General features: G+C 39.3%; 1 protein-coding gene across 1 annotated transcript in view; it reads left to right on the top strand.

Moving 5' to 3' along the window:
• The window catches only part of CNTNAP5 (contactin associated protein family member 5), an 860,931-nt gene that overhangs the window by 631,887 nt on the left and 209,179 nt on the right, over positions 1 to 19,865 (top strand). The window lies entirely within an intron of this gene.

Raw genomic sequence — 19,865 nt, 5'->3', positions numbered from 1 at the left:
GTTTCTGTAGTGTGAATACTTGCACCATGACTGATCTTACCATACCACCATGCAGTTCCCAAAGGTGGACCTGGGCAGAGGTGTGCAGTAGCACAGCACTTGCAGTTACAACAGATACAAACAATCTCCAGACCATAGACGGTTGTGAAATGCAGTCAAATAACAAAAAATCATGAGTTGAGTATTGTCTTTGTTTTTAATATGATTCATCAGTCATAAGTTTGTATAATTTATCTTTTAATAACAACTATGTTTCACAGCCAATTCACAGAATTTCTGAATATTTAGCAAGCAGCTCCCTTGAACTAGTACAAACTGTCTGCAGAACACCAATGGGTGTACGTGAAGAATTTGTGTGCAGGGAAAATACAATCATTGTTGTAAGTTAGACTTCAAAATATGCACCTAAACTCTCAGACATTTTCATATCATTTATGATAGAGGAAGTGTCTTCCAAACTTAAGTGGGATGCAAAGGGTATCTTAGCATATCTCAAGAAAGTCTGTGTTAATCCAAAGGAATCTGGTCAGCCAAAGAAGCAGCAACCCACATTGGGTCCAGATGGAGGGAGCTAGGACTGATTGACAGCTCATGCCAGTGTCACCATTGCCCAGGCTCTCCTCATACAGCAGGTGGAGAGCAGCATCACTCTGTTGTCTTCTGGGTGATCATTGCAGAGTGAAGAGTGCTTGGTACCTGTCCCAGGTTCCTTGTGCATATTTTTGCTTGTAATTGTTAAAAACAAATTTCCTAGGTGGTAGCATTGTTCCAATTTTAAAACCACGAAACTGAGGTTGAAGACTTGTGAAGTAATTTGCTCAAAATCACTTACCTGTGAAGAGGTAGAGTCAGAATGTCAACCTGGAGAAGAACCCCAAAGCTTTCCCTCTTTTATCCTGAAGATTCAGATAAATAAAAAATACCCAGAGCTGAGAATCACCTCGGATGCTGGTAAAGGTCATTATGCTGCTGGGGGCTGTTCAGAGGATCCAGAGAATGATGGCTGGAATGATTCCTATTAAAAGTGAGGAAATGTTACTGGAGTAAAGTCTGGAATATTTCAGAGCATATGTTATTCCCCAGTAGCAAGAATTCTTTTGCTGATGAGTTAAAGAGGCAGGAAACAATGCAGTGATATTTGCTGCTTTCCTTTGTTCCTTCCACACTTTCATCTCAGAACTTCAAGTGCAAATTAAATAAAAAGGCTTGTGATCTTTTCTATCCTAGAGAAATAACTCCTTAAACATCCATTCTCTTAGCTTTACTTATCTTTTTTTTACCTTCTGCCTCTCAGTGAGAAGTAGTCTTCAAATGACCAGTGAAAAGCTGATTCTTCCCTGGTGGCCATAGTCAGCCCTGCCTTCTCTCCCTGGCGCTACTTGGTGCTTGTCTAAGTCATCGAGTCATACTCCCTGAAAAGGAACAAGGAAGTTGTGTTCATTTAATAATCCCTTAAAATATGGCCTTCGTCAAATAAATCAATGAACTTGAGAAAACCAAGAGCTCAGGGCAACTTGTCTTCCGACTGTGTGACTTTTGAAGCATCTAAAGTGAGTGTGTCAAGGAATACGTGACAATCTTCAATTCTCAAACGTATGCCCAGTCCTGATACCATCACCATTAAACACACATTCGCACACACACATACATATCCATAGGTACATTTTTCTTGTAACTTCCACGTTAAGATATGGTTCAATAAAGCAGATCCGGTATAGCTAGTGTATCACTTACGGATTGGGGTTTTTATTTCTCTTTTTAAATTCACGGAATTTTATAACTTTGTGAGAAAGTAAGTTTTGTTTCTTTCAGCCTTTTCATGGCATAAGAATATAGCATCTCAGAAAGGTTAATTGACTTCATTTGAGTCATACAAACATGGATCCACTTAATGATAAGTCTGCTTATACAACTCAGATGCCTTGATTTTTTAAATATATTTTAAAAAAATATTTTTTAAAAGATTTTTTAAAAATATTATGTTTTAGAATTGTTTTAAATTTACAGAAATACTGAGATAATACTATAGAGTTCCCATATACACTGTACCTAGTTTCTTCATTATTCACATTGTACATTTGTATGGTACATTTGTTGCAATTAATGGACCTGTATTGATACATGGTCATTAATGGAAGTCCAGAGTTACATGGATTTCCTTAGTTTTTACCCAATGTCTTTTTTCTCTTCTGAGATTCCATCCAGGATGCCACGTGACATTTACATGTCATGCCTCCTTAGGCTCCTCTTGGCTCTGACAGTTTCTTAGACATTCCTCGTTGAAAACCTTGACAGCTTTGAGGAGCACTGGTCACATGTTTCATAGAATGATGTCCTCATTTTTAATCCAGTGTTATCTCTCTGTTTATTCAATAGTTGCCTTTTTTTTCTCTAGGAACTTCAACAAGGCCGTATCTTACCTTAAGTGAGCAATGTGAATGAGTAATTTGATGAAAAGATCTGAAAGGACATCCCTTAGTTTGAAAAATAAAAATAAAAAAGCTATACCCTTCCAGAGGCCTGACATAAGGCCAGCACATCCTTCACTAGAGACTTCTTCATGCAGGAGCGCCCTCCAGAGTGCAGACGCTGCCCAAGCAGAGGCAACACACGAGTGCTTCATCATCTGTTACTATCCTTGCACAATTACTTTATATATTTTTTTAAAATCTACCTGCTATATACTAGGCACTGTTCTATGAACTTGCATTAATTAATTATTACATTATTTCAACACCCTTATGAGATAGGTTCTATTATTATCCTCATTTTGTGTAAGAAAACCAAGGTGCACAATAAGAATGTAATGTGCACCAAGACCCAGAGGGGAGACGGAGGATGGACTCATAGAAACATAGAAGACATTTTAGCCTGAAGAGGTGTGAGTGGTATATGATGGGGCCACATCCTGGAAGCCCTTTTGGGCCATGCTAAGGACATAGATTTTCCCCTAAATAATGATATAATATAGAAAGATTATTAAAAGGGGTATGATCTCAGATTCCTATTTTAAGGGAATCCCTTTCCTGCAGCATGCAAAATGGGTTTGAGGTGGACTAGACTGGATCAGAGAAGCTGTTAGATCTTATGGGTGAGAGAGATGATCTGCATAAAGGCTGAGGAAAGGGGAATATTTCTTGGCCTCTGAAAATTGGCTTCAAACAGGCCTCATTCTCTGCGGATACTCAGAGATGCAACTGGAAAGTTCAAGATTTTAATATGCCCAAGTATGCGAGAAGATACACACACACACACACACAACACACACACACACATGTTTGCTTATTTTTATGTATATATTTAGTTATCTATCATACATTATTTGACTGGGTAGCAGGTACTAAATCTTTTTTCTTAAACTTTGGTAAGCAAGAAATAGAACATTGTTGTATTTTCTTCATATCAAATTGAATTTGGATCTGAGCTGCTCTGCCAAGAAATGCAATCTTGGTGATGATTGGGTCATTCTTCCTGGGCATGAGGACTCTGGGAGTGCCCTGTACTGGGGGAGGTCTTCTATGCTTCTGCTCATCATGGTCAACACTGGCATTCCCATTGTCCAGGCAGGTGCTTTACACTGCTAACTCCTGAGAGATGTGGGCCAAAGTCCTTGTCTCTGCCCAAAGGGCCAAGGTTTGTGGTTGGCCATCCTAGGCCCTGGGGAGCCTCCCCCTCTGAGGATTTCCCACCCCCTAGGCCATTAGAAAACCTGCATGAGAGACTCACTCTGTCCCCTTTCCATGGAGGGACGTTTCCTCTCTTTTCCTCAGTGTTTCTGCCTCTGATCCTTTGAGGAGCGACAATCCAGTAGAATGGAATTTTGAATGGTGATGGACATGTTGTTCTACTCTGCATTTTCCAGTATTGTAGCCACTAGCCATCATTTGAAATATGGATAGTGCAAATGAGTGATTGAATATTTAATTTTATGTAATTTAAATTGAAGTTTAAATAGCCTCTATGGCTGATAGCTACAATACTGTATGGTGAGAGCGAGGGAGAAGCCAGGAAGGAAGTTGATTTAAGCAGCTGTGCTTTCTGCCTTGCCATGCAAATCACCCCTAAGAAGATTAAGTGCACAGGGGCTTTGTGGTCTGCTTAGAATGGGGAGGGAAATATACAGAAATTCTTATCTCAATACATCATCCTGACACAGATATATTCACTTTCATGCTTATATGCTTTGGATGCATTACGTGTTTGTAGGTTGCAGGCAGGGGCTCAGATTGGTAATTGAAGCAATACTGGAAAACTCCCCCAGAACATTTTCTGCTGTCGTTTCCCACCCCAGAGGCCACCCACTGGAAGCCTGGCCAAAGTCACAGGGAGGTTCAGGATATTCGAAGTTGAGCGAGGTCAGCTTTAGCCTTGCTTCACTCAGCAGAGTCAAGCGAGCAGGCTGTGCTGGGAAATGGGATTTCTCAGATTCTCATGGTTGTGCGGATGTGTCACCACCCACCAACCTCTCCCTTCGCTGTCCCTCACTGCTTCTGTAACCCACACTCAGAAAGCACATTCACCATTCATGCTCTTAGCAGACCTGAAATGTTAGTTGGTGGAGGTGGTCAAGACAAAGAGGCATTTGGTCATGCCTGTGAAGTCACTGCCAGGATCTCCCACAATTCTCTGCTTTAGAGTCCTATAATTTGTTCTTTCTCCTTCTTTCCTTTCTTTCTCTTTCTTTTCTTCCTTCCTTCCTTTTCTTTCTTTTTCTTTTCTTTCTTTCTTTTTCTTTCTTTCTCTTTCTTCCTTCTTTCTTTCTTTTTTCTTTCTCTTTCTTCTTTCTCTCTTTCTTTTCTCTCTACTGAGATATAATTCGTATATCATGAAATTCATCACTTTAAAGTGTTTGTTTCAGTGGTTCTTAGTATATTCACAAGGTTGTGCAACTATCACCACTATGTGATCTTAAATATGTTCATCAACCCCCAATGAAAACCTGTACCTGTTAGCAATTTCTCTCCATTTTCCTCTCCTCTAAGCTTTTGGCAACCATTACCACTAATCTGTCTACTTTCTGTCTTTATGGATTTGCCTACTCTGGATCATTTGTATAAATAAAACCACTCAATAAATAGTTATTTGCTTCTGGCTTCTTCCACTTAATATAATGTTTTCATGATTTATCCATGTTGTAGTTTATTTCAGTTCTTTATTCCTTTTTGTGGCTGAGTAATATTCCACTGTGTGTACATATCACATTAACGTTTCTCAGTTAACAAACATTTGGATTGTTTATACCATTTGGCTCTTATGAATAATGCTGCTATGAATATAACTACACATTTTTGCAAATACGTTTTTAATTTTCTTGAGTGCATACCTAGGAGTGGAATGGCTGGATCATACGATAATTCTATATTTACATTTTTAAGAATCACCAAACTTTTCTCCGTAGAAGCTGCACCATTTTACATTTTTATTAGGAGTACTTGAAGAGTCTAATTTCTCCACAACTCTGCCAACACTTGTCATTGTCTTTTTATTATAGTCATCCTAGTGGGTGTGAAATGGTATCTCATTACTGTTTGAGTTGCATTTTCCTCCTGACCAATGGCATTGAACATCCTTTCATGGAAGGGTTTGTCATTTTATTTAAATTGGGTTACTTTTCTTTGTATTGTTGATTTGCAAGAGGTTTTTTTTTATGTAATCTGGATACTAGACCCTTGTCTGATATATCATTTGAAAATATATCCTTCAATTCTATGAGTTTTCTTTTTTATTTTTACAATATATTTAATAGTATATATTTAAGGTACACCAATATGATATTATGAGATACATGTAGATACATATATAGGTTGGTGCAAAAGTAATTGCGGGTTCGCCACTACTTTTAATGGCAAAAATCGCAAATACTTTTGAACCAACCTAATAGTTAAAAAAGGTTATTATAGTGAAGTAAATTAACGTATCTATCATCTCACATAGTTACTCATTTTTTGGGTTTTTTTTTTTTGTGGCAAGAGGAGTTAAATCTACTCATTTAGCATGAATCCCATACACAGTACACTCTTATTACCTGTATGGTCCTCATAATGTACATCAGATATCTAGACTTGGTCATCCTGCCTGACTGCTGCTGTGTGTCCTCTGACCTATATATTCCCATTTCCTATGCATTTTCTACTCTCCTCTGCCAACCCTGGTAACCAATGTATTGTTCTCAATCTCTGTATATTTGAATTGTTATTTTTTAGGATCTACCTATAAGTGTGATCATGCACTAGTTTCCTTTCTGTGTCTGGCTCATTTCACCTGCACTCATGTCCTCCATGCTCATCTGTGTTGTGACAAATGGCAAGATCTCACTCGTTTTAGGGCTGAATAATATTCCCCTGTATATGTGTACCTCAGCTTCTTTATTCATGCCTTCAGTAATGGATGCTTGTTATTTTCGTATATTGGCTATTGTGAATAATGCTGCTGTAAACATGGGAGATCAGATGTCTTTATGAGGTGGAGATTCCATTTCTTTTTGGAGTATGAACTGAATAGGGATCACTGGGTTGTATGGTAGTTTTATTTTTAATTTCTTTATAATTCCCCATACTGCTTTCTAGAGCAATCTACATTCCCTGAACAAGGTACAAGAGTTCCCTTCTGTCCACACCCTTGCCAACATTTTTTATTTTTTGACTTCTTGGTAATAGTCATCTTCAATATGAAGTGATATCTCATAGTGGTTTTGATTTGCATTTCCCTGATGATGAATGATGCTGACCACCTTTACATATGTCCTGGCCTTTTTATGTCTTCTTTGGTGAAGAAATGTCTATTTACATTTTTGTTGCCCATTTTTTAATTGAGTTATTTGCTGTTTCTTTTACTTTCTCTTATGACTGACTTAAGGGGGATTTTTTTGTCTTATTTTTTCCCCAACATCTTACAGGAAAATTTTCACATATATATAAAATTTAAAAATTGTGTAGTGAACATCAATATACTCATTACCCAATTCTACAATTAATATTTTCTCTTTATGCCTTATCGCATATCTATTTTTATTTTTCCTTCAACTTTTCTGAGTATTTCTGGTGCAACCTCCTTCTCCTTAAACTTCAACAATTCTTTTTCTCATCACCTACCAAGGCTCTGATCCATTCAGGGCTAGGGGAAAAAGAATAGCACAACAAAACCAAATTCTTCTTCCCAAAATGAGGACGTTTATATGGAACATCTGTATTTGAGTGGTCCAGTTAGTTGTCATACGATTTACATTAAGCATAAGCACTTCTGTTCCGCAAATAATTTAAAATGAAGAATTATGATGTCCTTCTGTGAAACTGTGAACACTTCTTTTTTTTTTCTAGTGAAGAACTTCAAGGAGGACCAAGACCTTTAATGCTACTCTCAACTTGGTGTGTCCTCCAACAGCCACAGTAATCCTTTAGGAAAGTGGACATTGCTTTTCCCCTAAGACTTAGTGAGTGAGAGGCTATCTTCTCTGTTGCCTTATTTTATGTCGCTGAGTTTAATAGTGTCAATTCCAGGGCCGTTGAATTTACCTCCTTTATTTGCTCTAAAGAGAAAGTTCAGCAGAATTTCAGAAGGGGCTGGAGAATTGCATGCCAAGCAATGTCTGCCCTATATCAATTTTGTACAGCACTGGGAAAAGAGAATTGAAACAAAATTTCCCATTATGTAAAAGGAGGTATTAAAAAGATAGAACTGAATTCAAGACGATTGGCAATGGAATGGGATACAGCATTAAAGGGAGGTAGGGACACAGTTAAAGGATTTATTTGCCCTTTTCTCTCATTCTCTTTTCCCCATTTTGTCATTTACTTCAGAGGACATCAAAAAGCACTATTTTAAGACCAATCTGAATTTTTGGAACATAACCATCTGATATGCTTATTTCAACACATGAACATGAACAGATGTTTACATTGTAATGTTAAATGTGCCAGCTGTTCTCATGTCAGAATAAGCATCTTTGCATTTTATTTAAAAGTGAAACAAAGCTTTTAAACTTCTTTGTTCATTAACCTCCATAGGAATCCAGCTTTCCTTCCTTCCTTCCTTCCCTCCTTCCTTCCTTCATTCCTTCCTTCTTTCCTTTCTTCCTCCCTCCTTCCCTCCCTTCCTCCCTTCCTTCCATCCTTCCTCCCTCCCTCCCTTCCTTCTTCCTCCCTCCCTTTCTTCCTTTCGCTCTTTCTTCTTCCTCTCCTTCCTTCCTTCCTTCCTTCCTTCTTCCTCCCTTCTTTCCTTTCTCCCTTTCTTTCCTCTTCTTTCCTGCCTTCCTGCCTGCCTTCCTGCCTTCTTTTGAAAGAATCATTGGTTTTTAGTACAATATTTGCTATTTCTGGATATATCATAGCATGAATATCATACATATTTTATTGATTTAAATCTTCATGTCATATATTACAAGTCTATACTTGTTCATCCTGCATATCTGCTACCTTTTAACCTCTGACCCGGTAGTGATACTTTAACAGCAAAGAAAGTATGAGTATCATAAAATAAGTAGCATAAAAATCTAGGCAAAGTTTTTTATGTTCAAATACCTAGACGCTGCCTAGCTTTGTAATTAATTAAGTCAACCCTTAGCACATTGCCCTTAACTACTTGGTCACCTTGTGCAATGGTTAGTTTGAATATACCATAGGCATTTGGTATTTCAAACCATTTGGCTTCTTCCCTGCAACTGCTGATCTTCCCAGGCAAAGGGAAGCTCTAAGACATCATTCTGCCTAGGTCTTGTCTCTCCTACCTGTGTTGCAGCTGCTGGGCCCCGAAGACAATAATCACAGAAGGTCAATGCCTGATGACATCAGCCAAGTCAGTGAATGACACACTCTTATCATTAAGCACAGGACTAAATGCGGTTTAAAGAAAGTGTCCTAGATTTAGATATGAGTTTTTAAATTTCCATCCACAGATGTAAGAGGCTGGCTGCATTCCTTTTGGCAAACATCCATGAATTTTGGTAGCTGTCACCATTCGAACAGCATTACCTATTAGGCTTTTTATTTTTTCCTATTTTGGCACAAAAAAAACCCACAGAAGATCCAGGATTTCCCAGGTTAAATTGCTTTAGTTCTGTATTCTTTATGAAGATAACATACTGGATTTAAAACTGTTCTCCAAAGATTACCCTGGGAGTGGGGTAGCTTGACCCACAGAGATAGAACTGGTGGCCTCAGCTTAAACCTTGCTCTATTGTTGCAGGCACAGGGGTTCCTCAGGGGCCTCGCAGAGGGGCCTGCCACCTGGACGAGTAGAAAAGCCTTGAAAAAATCATTAACACCTAAGTGAATTTGAAGTGTTTTTTTTTCTTTCTTTTTTCTGATTTTTTAAAAAAGATTAAACAAACGTAATGAAAGAGTGTTTGGACATAAGGTGTGAAACTCGCTATATCACTATTCCAGGAACATGCCAGGAGCTATATCTGTTTACATAAGCCTGTCCGTTGGAAGGAAAAATAGAATAGTATGCAGTCCTTAAATATGTTTATGCAGAATGTGTTATACCATAGGGAAGTGATTTTGAAATATCGTTAATTGATGGGACAGAGCACGTCTTATATGTTTAATTTATATCAACTCTTTAAAAATGTTTGCCTATGTATAAACAGAAAAAATAATTCTGGAGGAAAAATGCCAGAATGTTTACAGCATTTCCTGGTTTGTAGGGTCTTTGCAGGGCCTGTAAAACCTGATATCATCCAGCTGCCAGTCTCCCCGCCTGCAGCTCCTACCACCCCCACCTCCCCCTCCACCCCGGTTAAACCACGTGCTTCCTATTCCCCATATCTCAGTTAAGCATCTTCGTGCCAGCTGGCGCCACTGCCTGAAACCCCCTCCCTGCACTCAACTGCTTAGTTCATACCCTTACCTCCTTCAAGTTTGGCTAAAATACCACTTTTTCTAGGAGGCCTGTGCTCATGGAGACACTCCTATGTAGTCCTGTTCCTGCCTATTCCTTTCCCCATATCCAATCCCCCTCAGTGTCTCCTACTTTTGCATTTTTTCATAGTACTTTTCACTTAATTGTGTACTTTGTAATCATATTATGCAACATATATGTAGTTATAGCCATAGTTTTATATATATATATATATATAATATGTAGTTATGTATTACACACACACACACTTTTTTTTTTTAGAGTGTACTGTATGTATGAGCACCTGTGTATGTGTAACTCTCCTTTCCATAAAGTAAGTTCCATGATGGCAGATTATATTTGTTGTATTTAAATCCAATGCTTGGTCAGGTGCGGTGGCTCACGCTTGTAATCCCAGCACTTTAGGAGGCCGAGGCAGGCAGATCATCTGAGGTCAGGAGTTCAAGATCAGCCTGGCCAACCTGATTAGACCTTATCTCTACCAAAAATACAAAAATCAACGTAGTGTGGTGGCACATGCCTGTAATCCCAGCTACTTAGGAGACTGAGGCAGGAGAATCGCTTGAACCCAGGAGGCGGAGGTTGCAGTGAACCAAGATTATACCACTGCACTCCAGCCTGGGTGACAGAGAGAGCGACTCCATCTCCAAAAAATAAAAATAATAAATAACTAAGTAAATAAATAAATAAATCTAATGCTTACAATAGTATCTGGCATATAGTAGGCACTCTAAATAAATGTTGAATTAATTGGAGTTGGCATTATGGATGATTTATAATAAGAAGAACATAATATAATTCCATAAAACAAATGATTTTTTAATAGTGAAGAAAGTATGAATAGCATTAAAATGAGTAGCATAAATATCTGAGCAAAGTATTTTAGCACCAGAGGAAAAGTAAAAAAAAAAAAAAAAAAAAAAAAAAAAAAAAAAAATCTGAGTAAAGTTTTAAGATGTTTAAATACCTAGACACTTTCTGGTTTTGAAATTAAAAAAGTAAACCCTTAAATTTCGAGTTAATCCTTAGTGCACATGCTTTACCACCTGGTCACCTTGTGTGATGTTTAGTTTGAAAATACTATGGACATCCACTGTTTCCCCTTCACTCTAGGCCTCTGATCATCACAGGCAAAGGGAAAACTTAACAGCTCATTCTGCCCAGGTCTCATCTCTCCCACCTGAATTGCTGTTGTTGGGTCCAGAAGAAACTAATGAATCTGTACAGGTTTGGCCTTGACACTAGAGAATGACGAAGTAGCAGCTCTGATTCTAGGTTACTGCTCCACACCATCTGAGATTTAATCACTGGTAGCAAAGGGACTTACCCAAAAGATGAGTGTTCCCTTTCCAAATGTTAGAAATAATTAGTTTCGTGAGGCTTGGGGTCAATGTTCATTGGTTTGAAAAGAAAAAAAAAGATAGAATTTGAAGACTTCTGCAGTGTCAACTCTTTTGTGTCTTGCAGCCACAGCTAAAGCATAATGTAAAATACTAATTCAGGGAAATTTTATTTTGGAAAATTTTACATTGATATGAATTTCTGATAATATGTGTATTTTCTTCCAAAACATTTCTTATTAGTTCATTGCTAATTTGTCATGATTTCTGTGCCCCTCCATGTATCCTGAGGCTGGGCATGGTGGTTCACGCCTCTAATCTCAGCACTTTGGGAGGCCAAGGCAGGCGAATCATTTGAAGTCAGGAGTTCAAGACCATCCTGGCCAACATGGTGAAACCCCGTCTCTATAAAAAATACAAAAATTAGCGGAGCATGGTGGTGCATGCCTGTAGTCCCAGCTACTCAGGAGGCTGAGGCAGGAGAATCACTTGAACCCAGGAGGCAGAAGTTGCAGTGAGCTAAGATGGCACCACTACATTCCAGCCTGGGTGGCAGAATGAGACTCTGTCTCAAAAAACAAGAAGAGGACGAAGAAGAAGAAAAAGAGGAAGAGGAAGAAGAAGAGGGAAGAAGGAAGAAGGAAGGAGGAGGAGGAGGAGGAGGGGGAGGAAGAGGACGAGGAGAGGAAAAAGAAGAAGAAGAAGAAGGAGGAGGAGGAGGAGGACGAGGAGAAGGAGAAGAAACAACTTGGGATCATTCATTGACACTGAGGAGAGGGCGAGAGTCCCTGCTCAGAGGTGATCCCCAGGGTCACCTGGAGGTGTGGCAAAAGAGAGGATGAGGCACAGACTTTGATTCCTCCAAAAATCTCCATCAAAACCCAAAAATAGAGGGGTTTTTTTGTTTGTTTGTTTTAAATTTGTGCAACTGGAATTTTCACAAGTAAGTGGAATAGAAATACCTCTAGAAATCATGGTACATTTTTTGAGCAACATCACATTATTTTATTATCTAAATAAATCCAGAGTGCAATAAATGTTAATAAAATTTTAAGGAAAAAATATCCTTCACATACTTCACCCACCCCATCAATGCCATGTCTTAGCCATTTAAGATAACAATATTCCAAACAAAATGATCACATTCCTGGATGGTGGCCAGGAATGGCTAGATTGGGAGGGGTTCGAAGGTGGGAGCCTGAATTCTAAGTCCAGTTCTGCAGTGGCTCAACCCATGACATCTAACAAACCTAACACCTCTCTATCTCACTTTCTATTTCTATAAAATGAGCATCTCTTCCTTTATCTTTCTGGATTCAAAAAGAATCGATTGTAAAAGGAAAAGTTTTGTCATCAGCCTGAAGTATTGTAAATTTCCTTTCAGTGCAAGCAGGATTACATACAATTATTATTCCAATTTGGACATCTTAAAGTAAAAGTGAAGACAAATAAACTTTGCATACAAAAGCAATGCTTCCGGGATAAAAGTTTAAAAAAGCAAACACTATCAATGATGTAACAGAAACTGCTTAAGTGAATACAGGGAATTAATATGTCAAGTAACTAGTTGAAACTAGACGATGGTGTTTTGTTCACTGTTGCTTTCTAAATCATTTGAGTATTTACAACTAGGCTTATGATGTTCTTTGAGTTTTAATTAATAGACTAAAAACTCAAGTGAACTTTTTTCACATTTATTACCGCATAAACCAGACTGTAACTCAAATAGTCAAAATGGAGAGGCTTTACTGATGAACCCCTTACGAAGATGTCCGTAGGAATGGAGGTATCCACAGGCGAAATGAAGGCACCTGGATGCTAACAAAAGTGGGAAGTCATCACTAAACCTGGTGCTGAGGAGGAAATAGAGCTGGAGCAGTGGAAGAGAGGTTTCCAGTGGAAGCTAGAGTCAATGAAAGAGCTCAATCATTGGTAGTTCTCAAAAGCAGAGAGGAATCCAGAAGGAAACACCATGATCTCGCTCTCATCTCCACTTCCTGCTGGTGCTTCTGTTGGCAGGCGGACACGGGAACCTGGCTGTGCAATCTGCAGGGACAAAGAAGCCAAACAAAGGCAGAAAATGTATCTCGGGATTGGAGGTACAAGGAAAACACTGAGCCCAGAGGGATGGAAATTACAATGCATTTTAGTGTTGTGACAGACATTGGCATTTATGTGTCTTTACTGGAGCTGCAGTTCTGGAATGCCAGAGTAAGGATGCTACCAAGAGTTTCCTCGTTACTACCTTTATCCTAAGAATGAGTCTGACTCTGTTTTTGGTGGCAGTGGATTCCCACATCATCACTTAGTGGTCACTACTTGTCAGCACTAATTGCTGTGTTCTCTAAGCCGGAATTGCTCAGCAGCTGATAACTGTGGTGAATCAGCAATTGTTTATGTCCGTGCTGTCTTTGATGAAATCGTACCTGACTACAGAGAAGCTTGAGAAATGTGTTTTTTCTTCTCTGCAACCTGGGCAGAGGGCCCAGCTTACAGCACCCTTCCATGAACACTAAATCACAGTGCAAATTCACTCGCCGTGCGCTGTGCTTCATTCCACAGAATACGGAGCAGAGTCTCTCTGGGCAAAACTGTGCAGTGGGCAGTGTCTAGCACCATTTGTATTGCATATTTCTTTCCTGCCTCGGGCCCATAAAAGTAGCAAGTTTCTTTGGACAATCTCTGCTGCAGTCAGAACTCTCATTCATACTGAAATGTAAGGTAACAGTTGAAGAGGCACTGCCAGCTTCCTGCGGGAGGGTGTGTGTGTGTGTGTGTGTGTGTGTGTGTGTGTGTGTGTGCTCTTTTTAATAGACTTACAAATAAAAATGTCTGTGAGGGCCAAGCAGTCACATAAATGAAGACATTATTTCTACAAAGACCCATCTTGCCTAAGCAATAACTATTAAGGAAAACTGCCTTCCTGAAAGATGTTAAATTACAAATTTTATAAAATTAAAAGAAATGATTCTGTATAGAATGAACACAGGCTGAAAAGTTATATAATCAATTGAGGAGGGAACCATTAATGAGTTATATGAGTAAAGTCGTTCAAATGGGAAGTAAAGTTGGTTCGAAGAATACATGAGGAACAGAGATTTGTATAGTCAGTCAGGAAAGCAATCTGCTCAGAGACAAAATAGTTAATGTCTTATAAGACTATGAATCTTAACTTCTGGAGTTAAAGTTATTTTTATCTCCAGTGAACAAAATCTACAAGTTAATATGTGGTCCTAATCAACAGTAAAGTGCACATCAAACAAAGATAAATCCTCTAACGGAATAATTAATCCACCAGATAATTAAATAATCTTCTAGAAAATTAAATTAAATATTGGATGGGCCTGTTCAACAATGCATCATATGACATTGAAAGGGTGTCAGTCATTCCTTTGTCCGATTCCCGATCTTCTGCTAACTTTTCTTAAGAAAAGAATATAGTAACTTCTATTTTTCTCAGAATACAGCATGGTTTCCTTAGGTTTCTCAATGTTGATAGATTTAAACATAAAAGAGTCATTACTTTAAAAAAAATTCCCTACAAAACTACAAAAAAGTGGTCCTAGGTCTTACTTTTTTCCATCTGTAGTGACTGAACAGATGGTCATCGAAGCTGGAATTCAGAGTTTGGCAACGACGTGTTATGCCGAAGATGATGGCGAACAGTGAAGAGAAAGCCCAAGTAGCCCCTTACAGGAGCGGCTGGTTGGTGGGAATGTGTGACCCAGTGTTGCCAAGACTTCTGACTTTCTAGAAAGCCCCAGAAACCCTTTATAATAAATCTCTTGGTTTTTAAATATTGACAAATTAATTCAGAAGTTTAAAAGCACTGTATGGGCAACAATTTCAGGCTACCTCTGGTCAGAGAGTTTCCATCTTGCAAGTTTCTTCATAAGCTAAATAAAGCAAGCTTTGGTAGGGAAATTCTAGTTTATCAGATGCTTTTGTACACAACCTGTAATAGAAAACCAATAGATTTTCTCTATATAAATTTGGATTATGGAGCCTAGAATGTTTAAGTCTTCTCAGTTCAACAAGAGAACCTAACATCCATTGTTGGTGAATCCATCAATCAATCCACCACTCTATCCAGCAAATGTCTGTGGAGTGTAGACGATAGGCTGTGTGTGGTGCTGAAGATAATGGCTATTTGACTCCATCTCTCCTGGACGTTTTGCAGCCAAATTTCCGAGTCTCCAGCTTTTGATACCAGGCTGACTCCTTAATTCACTGCAGACTGACTCCTCCCTTCAAAACTTTTCTGAAATTACCGTTTTCAGAGCAATCCAGGACCACTTCATTGTTTAATTCAGCAAACATGTCTTCATCGTTATCCAGCCTGACTTTTCTGTGACAGTGAAGTCTGTTCTGATTTTTCTGAAAACGTCTCCTTGGGTGTTCAGGAAAGTTCTCTACTGCTTCTCTCCTTGCCACTACTGTGCATTCATGTTGTAGTAGGTTCTTCTTTCTTCACTTCTTGATTTTTTGAATTTATCGTCCCTTCACTTTACAATCTTTCTCCTATAAGCTCGGCATAGTGGCTCACGACTGTAATCCCAGCGCTTTGGGAGGCAGAGGTGGGTGGATCACAAGGTCAGGAGTTGAAGACCAGCCTGGCCAACATGGTGAAACCCCATCTCTACTCAAAATACACAAATTAGCCGGGCGTGGTGGCATGCATCTGTAATCCCAGCTACTCGGGAGACTGAGACGGGAGAATAGCTTGAACCTGGGAGGCGGAGGTTGTGGTGAACAGAGATTGCGCCACTGCACTCCAGGCCGGGCGAAAGAGTGAGACCCTGTCTCAAAAATAAAAAATAAAAAAGTCTTTCTCCTATAAAACTCCTCAGAGGGAATGGCACCCACACACACTGTGCCATCTCTCCATGCCCCCAGCATCCAACTAGTCACTGTCTCCTTTATATGCTGCATCCCTAACAGTCTCCAAATGATTTCCTTCTCCCTGTCTCCATCTGCTTTAGTTCAGGCTCTTCTTATTTTGTACTAATTGTAACAGTTAAGATGCTTTTGACCACAAGTAACAGAAAACAGGCAACATGGCTTAAGCAATATGGATATTTATTAACAAAAATAATTTATATTTGGGGCCGAGGCAGGTGGATCATGAGGTCAGGAGATTGAGACCATCTTGGCTAACACAGTGAAACCCTGTCTCTACTGGAAAAAAAAAAAATAGCCGGGCGTGGTGGCACGCACCTGTGGTTCCAGCTACTTGGGAGGCTGAGGCAGGAGAATCCCTTGAACCCGGGAGGTGGAGGTTGCAGTGAGCCGAGATAGTGTCACAGGGCTCCAGCATGGGTGGCAGCACAATACTCCGTCTCAAAAAAAAAAAAAAAAAAAATTACATTTGGACAGTTCTAGTGTTATTTAATTCAGCACCTAATCACACATAAGTAATTTCAATTTTTCACTTTTTTCTTAAGCCTGACCCTAGACACGTGCAGAAGTTCCAGCATCTTAACAGAAAGAATTACATCAATTAGCAGAAGGAAGACTTCTTTACAACTCACTTTAAGTTCTTGGCCTGATATCCGTTTATGTTTTATTGGCCAGGAGTGTATGATATGTCTGTCTAGAACAATCACTGCAAGAGAAATTTAAGCACATCCATCACTTTAGACCAGTTATGATTTACTTTTCTTCTGGGACTTACCTCCCTTCAGACTCATGTTGGGTGTATACATGAATCAATTAGCAGCAGTAGTAGTAATCATAACAATAACTACAAATAATAGCTAAATCTGAGCAGGCCAGACGCTGTTCTAAGCACTTACTTGTATTGCCTCATTGAACCCTCACAACAACCATATTTGGTAGAGAACATAATTATTCTTATTTTGCAGAAATGAAAATGAAAGCTTAGAATGGTTCAGCATTTTGACAAAGGTAACACAGCTGCCAGGATTCATACTCAAGCTGCCTGATTTCAGAATTCTGCTCTTACCCACTGATGTTCTACCTAATATGGGTTTTATTAGCATGAGAGAAGTATGTGGAGAAGGAGCTGCTGCTGGTGTGTCATTCAGTTCAGGCTGCTATTACAAAATACCATAGACTGGATGGCTTAAAAACAATGGAAATTTCTTTCTCACAGTTTTGGAGGCTGAGAAGTACGAGATCAAGGTGTCAGAATGTTCAGTGTACAGTGAGGGTCCTCTTTCTGGTTCACTGACGGTGCCTTCTTCCTGTGTCCTCACATGGTGGAAGAGGCCAGGGTACTCTCAGCATTTTTTTTTTCTTTGTTTTTAAGAGACAGGGTTTTGCTTTGTCACCCAGGCTGGAGTGCAGTAATGCAGTCATAGCTCACTGAAGCCTCAAATTCCTGGACTCAAAGGATCTTCCTGCCTCAGCCTCCCAAAGCTGAGGGATTAAAGGTGTGAGCTACTGAGTCTGTCCCTCAGGCCTCTTTTATAAAGGGCACTGATCCCATTATGAAGCCTCTGTTCTCAGGACCTAATCACCTCCCAAAGGGCCACCTCCTAATACCATCATCTTGGAGGTAAGGATTTTAACATATGAATTTAGAGAAGTAGGGGTCACACACATTCAGACCACAGCATTTGACTACCAAGCATCTGCTGAATTTCTACTGCTATGGGACTGTAATAATGCCTGCCTGCCTTCCCTTCTCTCTTTCTTTCTTTCTCTCTCTCTCTTTCTTTCTTTTCTTCCTTCCTTCCTTTCTTTCTTTCTTTTCTTTCTCTCTTTCTTTCTTTCTTTCTCTCTCTTTCTTTCTTTCTTTCCTTCCTTCCTTCCTTCCTTCCTTTTCTCTTTCTTTCCTTCCTTCCTTCCTTCCTTCTTCTCTCTTTTTTTTTAGACAGACTTTCGCTCTGTCACCCAGGCTACAGTGCAGTGGTGCCATCTCAGCTCACTGAAACCTCCACCTCTCGGGTTCAAGCGATTCTCCTGTCTCAGCCTCGTTAGTAGCTGGGATTACAGGTGCGTCACCAGGCTCTTCTAATTTTTGTATTTTTAGTAGAGACAGGGTTTCACTGTGTTGGCTATGGTGGTCTTGAACCCCTGACCTCAAGTGATCCGCCCACATTGGCCTCCCAAAGTGCTGGGATTACAGGCGTGAGCCACTGCACGTGTTTCTTATTTCTAGCCTTGCTCCTCTTCTCACCTCCCTCTCAAACCAGCTTCCATACTGCTACCAGAAGGTCCATTCCAAAACAGGAACCTGATTTTCTCTTGTGCTAATTGCTCAATGCCTCACAGTTACCTTTAAGAGAAGTCCCAACCTCCTTATGGAGCATGAGGCTCATCAACACCTGACACCCCATCTCCCCACCCTAGTTCAGAAAAAACTTTCCTTGTTCTCTGTACTTCAACGCTGCCTAATGAGTTACAGCCTCCAGATAATGCCATATTCCCTCATACTCTCTTGACTTTGCACATATGGTTATTATTATTATTTGGCCAAGAATGGCTTTAGGCTTTTTTCTTTTTTTTTCCCCCCAAGCATAGTATGACATTCCCTCTAGGTTTTCTTCACTGACATCATTCTGAGTTTGCCGAGCTTCATTTTTACTCCCATAGTGTTCTATGCATTATGAAATAACTTGTTTACCTTCTCAAGAGTCGCTTGAGTGTAAGGGCCTTGTAAGCTGCTTGAGAACAGTCATTGTGACTTATTCACCTCTATCTGCTCGATGAATCTTGGTATAAACACTGAAAAAATATACAGGATGACCCTCAAGGAGCTCAGAAATTAGTGATGTAAAACAAACATTTGAAATTAGGTATTTGTAGTTCAGGAAATGCTATAATAGATAATTGGCTCAAAGAGAGACCCTCATCACAGCTAAACACAACCTCTTAGTTTATGATAAGTTTTATCTGTTATGAAAACTAGCCCTTCAGTTTTGAGTACTGTAGTGGTTTTTAGGTGAGATTCCATGTGTCACATAGTGTTATTTCAAAGGCAAAGGCATTACCTTCAAGTTGTTATCCATTATCCACCATTCCCTAATATTTATGGAAAGCCTCTGTCTGTTCAGAGTAAGCCCAGAGTAGCTCCCAGTTAGGGAATTCTAAATGCAGCACTGCTAGTGAGTTCAAAAAAATATATATTTTGTAATAATACATAATACATGAATTATATATTGTACCTTATACTGTATATTGTATAATAATACTTATGGATATATTTATATGGAGCTACCTATATATTAAATATATAATCTATATTTTACTGGGGCCACATACATACACATTTTTTACTTGCTAAACACAACTAGGAATCCAGAGTCCAGAGATAATCCGGAAAAACCTCTAGCCCATCAAGACAGATTTGCAAAGTCATGTTTTTGACTTGTAGAAAATACCCTATTGATCTTTTAAGCGGAACACCCGCAATTTTGTTAATTACCTCTAAGACATATTAGGAAGAACAATTTCACATAAGGGATAAGGGAAGATAGGACTACCATGAACAAGAAAACAAGACAGTAGGACATTGCAATAAGAGGCAAAAAATAATACTATTGCTTTGATCCCAGTAATGCATAGTGTGTTTAATCCTTGCTTAGTTACACAAGGCAGCTGAACTGAGTGGGCATTTCACTGAAGAGAATGCCATCTGAGCACCACGCCCTCTGCTTCAACCATTCAAGCACTTACTATGTGTCAAGCATTGGGCTAGCC

The sequence above is a fragment of the Macaca fascicularis genome, chromosome 12, assembly GCF_037993035.2.
Source record: "Macaca fascicularis isolate 582-1 chromosome 12, T2T-MFA8v1.1".
Lineage (NCBI taxonomy): Eukaryota > Metazoa > Chordata > Mammalia > Primates > Cercopithecidae > Macaca > Macaca fascicularis.
The sequence above is the reverse complement of the archived record's forward strand: the minus strand, read 5'-3'. Positions and strand labels throughout refer to the sequence as shown.